Raw genomic sequence first — 7,608 nt, forward strand, 5'->3', positions numbered from 1 at the left:
TTCTCCTAGTTAAAATGGCCAAGTAAAATGGCTAAGCTAGTAAAAATAGCTAAGAAGTCCAGAGTTCATTGTTAACACTGACAAATCATTTACAATGAAGATTCATCTGTTTTTTGGGAGGAGTCTGGGGGAACAGTGTCTTACTCTGTCACCCAGGCTGGAGTGCAGTGGTGCAATTATGGCTCACTGCAGCCTCCAACTTCTTGGCTCAAGCTATCTTCCTACCTCAGTCTCCCAAGTAGCTGGAAGTACAGGTGCATGCCACCACACCAGGTTAATTTGTGTGGGCGGGTGTTTTTTTTTTGTTTTTGTTTTTGTTTTCCGGTTTGGGTTTTGGTTAGAGACGGGGTTTCACCATGTTGCCCAGGATGGTCTCGAACTCTGGGCTCAAGAGATTCTTCCACTTCAGCCTCCCAAATTGCTGGGATTATAGGTGAAGATGCATCTCTATAATGGAGATGTTAACATAATGTTAACTCCTGGCAACAATGGAGGCAAAGTTACACAAGGGACATCCATGCATTCTTCCATGGTTATTTTCCTGGAAGATAAAGTATTGCTCGGCAATCATTCGTTAAGAAGATAACGGCTGGGCACGGTGGCTCACAGCTGTAATCGCAGCACTTTGAGAGACTGAAGCATGTGGATTGCTTGAGCTCAGGAATTCAAGACCTGCCTGGGCAATATGGCAAAAACATGTCTTTACAAAAAATACAAAAATTAGCCAGGTGTTGTGGTGTGTGTCTGCAGTCCCAGCAATTTGGGAAACTGAGGTGGGAGGACAGTTTGAGCCCAGGAGGTCAAAGCTGCAGTGAGCTGTGATTGCTCTAATGCACTCCTGCCTGGCTGACCAAAAAAAAAAAAAGGCTCGGCGGGGTGGCTCACATCTGTAATCCCAGCACTTTGGGAGGCTGAGGCAGGCAGATCATGAGGTCAGGAGACCAAGACCATTCTGGCCAACATGGTGGAACCCCTTGTCTACTGAAAATACAAAAATTAGCTGGACGTGGTGGTGCATGCCTGTAATCCCATCTATTCGGGAGGCTGAGGCAGGAGAATTGCTTGAACCAGGGAGTCGGAGGTTGCAGTGAGCTGAGATCGCACCACAGCACTCCAGTCTGGCGACAGCAAGACTCCGTCTCAAAAAAAGAAAAAAAAAGGAATAAGATAATGGTGCTTAACATTTAAAATTTTATCAAGATTAATTCATTATCTTTAAAATCATGTCCTTAGGCCATCCAATTGCAAAATGCTGCTAGCATACCCAATAAAGAAATGGAGTTAGAGAGATAGAACATTCCTTTCCTGGCTGGGCATGGTGGCTCACGCCTGTAATCCCGGCACTTTGGGAGGCCAGGTGGGTGGCCTCGAGGTCAGGAGTTCGAGACCAGTGTGCCTAACATGGTGAAACCCCATCTTTACTAAAAAAATACAAAAATTAGCCGGGTGGTGGTGGCGTGCACCTGTAATTCCAGCTACTCAGGAGGCTGAGGCAGGAGGATCACTTGAGCCTGGGAGGTGGAGATTGCAGTGAGCTGAGATTGCATCACTGTACTCCAGCCCTGTACTCCAGCCTGGTTGACAGAGTGAAACCCTGTCTCAAAAAAAAAAAAAAAAAAAAAAAAGAATATTCCTTTCCTACAGGTTTTCCATGGGAACCTAAGGAATATTGACTATAAACCCATTATATTTTGGTCCCACAATTTCATAATTTAGAATTTAATGACTAATAAAATGAAGAAAGAGGAAAACTAACATTTCCAAAAACCATCAAAATGAAATGTTACATCAAAGCATGTAAAGCCCTTTAAATGCCTGTGCGGACAGGTTGGGGATTGGACCTTAAGAGTCAGGGGTGGTGCAAAGCTCCACGGGGATCCCAGCATCAGCTTCTGGGCTGGCTTTGTCTTTCACATCAGCTATTCAAGAAATGGTCATTGCAGATCTGCTCTGTGTGAAGCACTGTGGTAAAAGTGAAGGGAAATACCAAGAGGATTAAGGCACAGTCTCAGTCCTTAAGAAGATTTATACAGGCTGAATAGTGATAGAAAACACTACCGAAGCCCAGCAAAAGAGAGGATTATTTCCAACATGACAGATGTGAGAGGGAAAACTTCATGGACAAAATGCAGTTGAACTGGGCTTTGAATGGATGGAAGGTCAGCATATGGTTATATCCAGCAAGTCTGAAAAACAAAAGAGCTAAATCCAAGACAAAGCACAGGCTAGGTATGAGGACTTTGAAGGAAGTTGTTGCCGAGAAAGGAGTGTGAGTGCAAGCATATGTGGGGGCGGTGGGGGTGGCATGAGCATCATACAGTAAGATGCAGTTGTACTAATGAAGATTGACTGGAGTTGGATGATGATGGTCCCTATAGAGCATTATGTTGTGGATGTTTGAATCATTAATGGGTTTTTGGTAATAAATATGCATAACGTAAAATTTATCATTTTACCCATTTTTGAGTGTATAGTTCAGTGTCACTAAGTACATTCGCATTGTTGTGGAATCACCACTACCATCCATCCACAGAACATTTCATGAATGGCTTTTTTTTTTTTTTGACAGTCTTCTTCTGTCACCCAAGCTGGAGTGCAGTGGTGATCTCCGCTCACTGCAACTTCCATCTCCCGAGTTCAAGCAATTCTCGCGCCTCAGCCTCCCGAGCAGCTGGGACCACAGGCCCGCACCACCACGCCCGGCTAATTTTTTGTATTTTTAATAGAGACGGGGTTTCACCATGTTGGCCAGGCTGGTCTCAAACTCCTGACCTCAAGTGATCCACCCAACTCGGCCTCCCAAAGTCCTGGGATTACAGGCGTGAGCCACTGCGCCCAGCCTATGAATGGCTTTTGAACAGGAAGATGAAGGGACCACAGGTGACTACATCATTCTAGTAGCAGCATACAAAATTTACAGAACTGTCCCAATTTATTTATGGGAAAGGTGAGAGAGGAGGCAGGGGACGAACTAAGAGGTTATTGTAAGACACTTGGTGCCAGGAGAGTAGTTCCCACAATGAAAGTTAAAGAAGGAACAGCTATGCTAGGTGTGGTGGTGTGTGCCTGTAGTCACTGCTTGGAGGTTGCAGTGTGCTCAGATCGCACCACTGCACTCCAACCTGGGGGATAGAGTGAGACCCTGTCTCAAATAAACAAAGCAAAACAGAAAACCCACCATTACCACCACAAAATAAAAACAATATTATGAATTAGCTATCAGTATCCCCATTTTCAAGATGAGAAACTGAGGATAAGGCATGTGGCATACGGAGCTTGCTTGAAGTTGCATAGTAAGTGATGGAGTCAAAACTCAAATACTGGCCGGGTGTGGTGACTCACACCTGTAATCCTAACACTTTGGGAGGCCAAGGCAGGCAGATCACCTGAGGCCAGGAGTTTGAGACCAGCCTGGTCAACATGATGAAATCCTGTCTCTACTGAAAATACAAAATAAATTAGCTAGGCGTGGTGGTGCACACCTGCAAACTCAGCTACTTGGGAGACTGAGGCAGGAGAATCACCTGAACCTGGGAGGCAGAGGTTGCAGTGAGCTGAGATCGCACCACTGCACTCCAGCCTGGCTGACAGAGCAAGATTCCCTCTGAAAAACAAACAAACAAACAAACAAACAAAAACAAACACAAAAAACCTTCAAATCCTAGTTGGTCTAACTCCCAAGTTGATGCTTTGAAGTACTGTACTGATGGTTTTTAGTTTGTCGGAAAAGTTTGGTTTTCCTGTTTAAACGTATTCTCTCTTGTTTCCTCTTTTTCTACTTTCAAATTTTTACATATCAGATAAAATTCTCTGTGGCTCAGTAAAGTGCTAGGTACTAATGAGAATAGTCCAAAGTGTGTAAGTTCCCATTTGTTGATAAGATACTCCACTTGAAATCTTGTTAGTTACAGAGGCACTGATAGATGTTTATGTCTGACTTCTATAATACCATAATATCTCTAGGAAATATAATATCATTTTTCTAAAGAAACAGTTTTCCCTTAGTAAAAAAGAGCAAAACAAAACAAACAAAAACCCCAAAACGATTTATCAGAAAGGCTTTGTTTTTTCTTAAGCGACACAACACTGACCTCTTCTGGTCAGGAGGCAGAAGTATTAGGCAAATAATGAATTTGGAAATCAAGGTGGAAAAGTCAGGTTAAGGAGAAAATAGACAAAGAAACAGATTTCACAGAAGACTTGACATTTATCTTGGATTTGACACTCTGCCAGAACAGAGGGAGAGTGCATTCCACATGAGGAGCAGTGTGTGCAAGGCAAAAATGGTTCCTTCTTTTCTGATGAAATACATCTGCTGCAGATAATTATTCTTTTCTTTTTCTTTTCTTTTTTTCTTTCTTTCTTTCTTTCTTTTTCTTTTTTTTTTTTTTTTGAGGCAAGGACTTACTCTGTCACCCAGGCTGGAGTGCGGTGGTACAATCACGGCTCACTGTAGCCTCGACCTCTCAGGCTTAAGTGATCCTCCCACCCCAGCCTCTGGAGTAGCTGGGACTATAGGAGTGCACTATCACATCCAGCTAATTTTTGTATTTGTTGTAGAGACAGAGTTTTGTTATGTTACCCAGGTTAATCTCGAACTCCTGGGCTCGAGCAATCCCCTTGCTTTAGCCTCCCAAAGTGTTGGGATTACAGGTGTAAGCTATTGCCCAGCCCAGCCATGCTGTTGATAATTTTTAAAGGTATAAGGATGTAAATAAGAATCATCCATAACTCCACCAAGCAGAAATAATACCGGAAATATTTGGATGCACTGACTTTGTTTTCTGGTCATATACGTTATTTTTGTTCACAAAACTAGGTAAATCTCAACTTATTCAGTATTCTATCACACACATGTTCCCACATTCTAAAAAGAAGAAAAAGATGTTTTCTAAAAGGCAGGCTTCTATCAGTAAATCACGTTAAAGAGCTCCTGGAGTGCAAGATATCTGTTCCTAGAGGGTGTAGCCCCTTCAGGATGTCCTGTAACATTCCCATTCCTTATTCCTAGGAAATTTATTTGGTCTCAGTAATCACCTTGGATTTTGAATTCTAGTTGAGTGGTATAAACATAAGAAATACCTCAAAATTTTACTCAAAGACCTTGCTGAAAATTATCCCATCACCAGCTAAATTTACCTTTGTTTTCAGTGGAGGATAAAATTCTTTTTTTTTGAGACGGAGTTTCCCTCGTTGACTAGGCTGGAGAGCAATGGTACGATTTCAGCTCACTGCAACCTCCGCCTCCTGGGTTCAATCAATTATCCTGCCTCAGCCTCCCAAGTAGCTGGGATTACAGGCATGCAACACCATGCCTGGCTAATTTTGTATTTTTAGTAGACAGGGTTTCTCCATGTTGGTCAGGCTGGTCTCAAACTCCCGACCTCAGGTGATCTGCCTGCCTCGGCCTCCCAAAGTGCTGGGATTACAGGTGTGAGCCACCGCGCCTGGCCCTGGAAAGATTCTTAATAGACACAGAGTGCTGATAATGCTTCCTCTTAAAGAGAAGTGGGTTAAGTGGCTCTGGCATATTTTAGTGGTAAGGTAGTGTTAGGGGATTATAGGAAGTAAAAATCTACGTATCCTAAATAGCTTTTAGAAATTCAGGACTACCAGCTTTTTCTTCCTTACATGTGATGTATAAAATAACTCCTCTATGAGGTACTCCCAGTTATTTCTCGAGTCTTGGACTGAATTGGGTGACAGAATGGCATAGTTATGTAAATTATAGCTCACTGTTTATCTTTTCTCATATACCTTTACTTAAGTTTCAGTACTTGCCAAATAAGAAGACAGAATTAGTCTAGTATTTCTTCTAATTCTTTGGTCTGTACTTATGTTCTCTATGTTACACGAGTCTGTGTGAAGAGAGTCCACCAACAGGCTTTGTTTGAGCAACAAGGCTGTTTATTTCCCTTGGGTGCAAGTGGGCTGAGTCCAAAGAGACAGTCAATATAAATATTGACACGCAGTCCTTTTGCAAGAATGAGGCAATGAGTTCGGCTTGCTGAGAGGTAGTGGAGTGGGACAGAGCGGTAGCCTCAAGGATAGACGTGGAAGATACTATAGCATAGCCTGCCTTTGCTGGTGAGTGGCGATTAGGCCTGGTGGAACTGCCATCAATAAACTAAGTGTGATCGGGGTGAGGAACAGGAAAGAAGGAAATATGGGGAACTGGAGTGAAAGCCAGGTGGATCAGAGAGATACAGCCATGGGGGTCAGGTGTGGTATCAGGAATAATGTGGGAGGCCGGATTGAAGTCTGGGCCAGGAACAATGGTAATTGTGGGAGACTCAACAAAGAGTGAGTACAGCTGAAGGAGCTGGGGAGCAGAAAGTATATGCGTCAGGTGTGAGGAAGAAAATAGATTTTGGAAGTTATGAGAACTGTAGAGAGTGAGTTGAACATATTGTGATTTTGAGGGGCTCTGAAAGTATTAGAGCTGCGGCAGCCGCCGCACGCAAACACGAGGGCTAGGCTAAAAGAGTAAGGTCAAGGTGTTTGGACGAGAAGGCTACAGGGCGCGGTTCCGGTGCTTCTGTAAGAAATCCAACCGCACACTCTAGAGAAACATGAATATCTAGATGAACTTGAACACAGGGCTTCTCCTCTCCCATTTCTAGTCAGAGGGCTGTCTTTGCAGGAGGGGCAGGATGTCAGTATTTCTCATCCTTCCCCTTACCTGTTTCTCAGGCTAAGCACCAGGCAAGTGTTACCAGGAGGTGGGGACTCTCTTCTACCCTGCTCCAACCCATGGGATAGAAGCTCTCTACATTGGGCACAGAGCCACCAAGAATATTGAGGCCCCAATTACACTTGCCCAGGTTGTAAGGTGGTGGTTCCATGCTGGGAGAAGCAAGATAAGAAGACCCAATTACACTGTCCTCCCACTCCACTGAGTGCTCAACTCCTGGAATAGGTGTGTCATGTGGAGAGATTTGTGCCTTTTTTTTTTTTTTTTTTTGACACTGAGTTTCACTCTTGCTGCCAGGCCGAAGTACAACTCCCAGGTTCAAGTGATTCTCCTGCCTCAGTCTCCTGAGTAGCTGGGATTACAGGCTTGCACCACCACGCCCGGCTAAATTTGTATTTTTAGTAGAGACGGGGTTTCTCCATGTTAGTCAGGCTGGTCTCAAACTCCCGACCTCAGGTGATCCAATCGCCTCGGCCTCCCAAAGTGGGAGGCGTTAGCCACCACGCCTGGCCTACGTGCCTTTTTAAAAATCATCCCAAACTCCACAGCCATGGCTTGGAGATTTTGCCTAAGGGGAGAAGCAGGCCATAACACACCTACTTTCTTCCCAGAGGACGTGACTTTTTTGCAAAAGTGTTTGGAGAAGCTTAAGCCTAAGGTGCTCTCCAACACAAGGGAGGTTGTCATGAAAGGCAATCGAAAGGAGATTGGTAGACTCACTGGAGGCATAAACTGTAGGCTGGCTAGTTTGACTGAGAGAACCAGGGAAAGAGATAGCTGGAAGAATCCTTCTGGAGTAAGAACAAATCTCATTGACCTTGAGAACTATCCCTTCAAAAGAGCCCAAAGCTGTGGTGGCTCATGCCTGTAATCCCAGCACTTTGGGAGGCCAAGGTGGGTGGATCACTTGAAGT

The sequence above is a fragment of the Mandrillus leucophaeus genome, unplaced genomic scaffold (genome assembly GCF_000951045.1).
Source record: "Mandrillus leucophaeus isolate KB7577 unplaced genomic scaffold, Mleu.le_1.0 Scaffold221, whole genome shotgun sequence".
NCBI classification, from domain to species: domain Eukaryota; kingdom Metazoa; phylum Chordata; class Mammalia; order Primates; family Cercopithecidae; genus Mandrillus; species Mandrillus leucophaeus.